Source organism: Oncorhynchus gorbuscha, linkage group LG14 (genome assembly GCF_021184085.1).
Source record: "Oncorhynchus gorbuscha isolate QuinsamMale2020 ecotype Even-year linkage group LG14, OgorEven_v1.0, whole genome shotgun sequence".
Lineage (NCBI taxonomy): Eukaryota > Metazoa > Chordata > Actinopteri > Salmoniformes > Salmonidae > Oncorhynchus > Oncorhynchus gorbuscha.
Window position 1 is genome coordinate 55,553,160 of NC_060186.1, and position 1,246 is coordinate 55,554,405.

The following is a 1,246-nucleotide window of genomic DNA, read 5'->3' on the forward strand; positions in this document are numbered from 1 at the left end:
GTCGTTCAGCACATTATCTGATTTGATTTCGCATGATCATGCATTAACTTAATCATAGACCATTATTATATCTTGACATCCCAACGGTACACGTGCCTGTAGGGATAAGGTAGTTGGCACAATGATGATATAATAATTATTTGAAGGACTGCACAATGTTAACTAAAGAGCATGTAAGGTAATGTGTCTTTCTTGGTTTTGTTTCACACAGAGCACTTAGGCTACTTTGTTTACATTCAAGAAATGGCACATATTTCTGTAAGTTGAATTATTAGTTAAAATACAATTATTAAAATACTTTAATTAATTAGTTAATTAGACAATTTTGTTGTGTTGTTCTGGCAACCATTGATACAGTAGCATGTTTAGTCTAGGGAGTGTCCAGAGGATGTACATACAGTAAATCAAGCTGCCTCATGCTACAGAAACAGGAGATAGGCTCCTACACTATGGGCCATTCTGGCTTGGACAAGGCTTACTTTTCCCAGGCTTACTTACTTACATGTTTTGGATGCATGTGTAAAAACATATATGTTTTGTAAAATTACCTCCAGAATTTCTATAGAATTACAACACCTCATTTTAAACTTTGAAACAGCCAAATACCAATTCCCATGTCAATTCACACAACATGTCAACACGTCCTGTCAGCCGGCAGTCAAACTCCACGACAGTGCTGTCGTTCACTCGTGAAACTAAAACTAACCTCAATGGCTAAGTTTAGGCATCAATTCAGAGTGGTTAAGGTTTGGGTTAGGGTTAAAACATAGACATTTTCATGAAAAGAAACAACAACAATGTGCCTATCACTGAGATTGAACCTGCGATGTTTGAAGCCATAGCCCACAATTTAGCCCATCCTCAACCAAATGTTGAGCATGGGCTAAATGTGGCATCAACACAACCAATCATGATTGTTAAACAAATCACTTCAAAAAGTAAGTTACCTTTGCACATTTATCCAAAATAATTCCAGCACTGTGCACCCGCCAACTTTCCTCAAATTCAGAAGTGGCTGAAATGAGCCAACCAGAGAAAGCATTTCAACAAGCAAAACAGCGCCCCTATTTCTTACTATATACATGCATCTTATGCTGTTTGGCCAAAAAGAGTATTGCATGCCACACTCTTTTTGACCAGACAGCATCAGATACATTGTCTACACATACTGAGACAGAGGGGTGCTGTTTCACTCGCTCGTTTGCTTTATCTGGGATTGATGAGTCTTTCTGTCAGCGCATGTCTC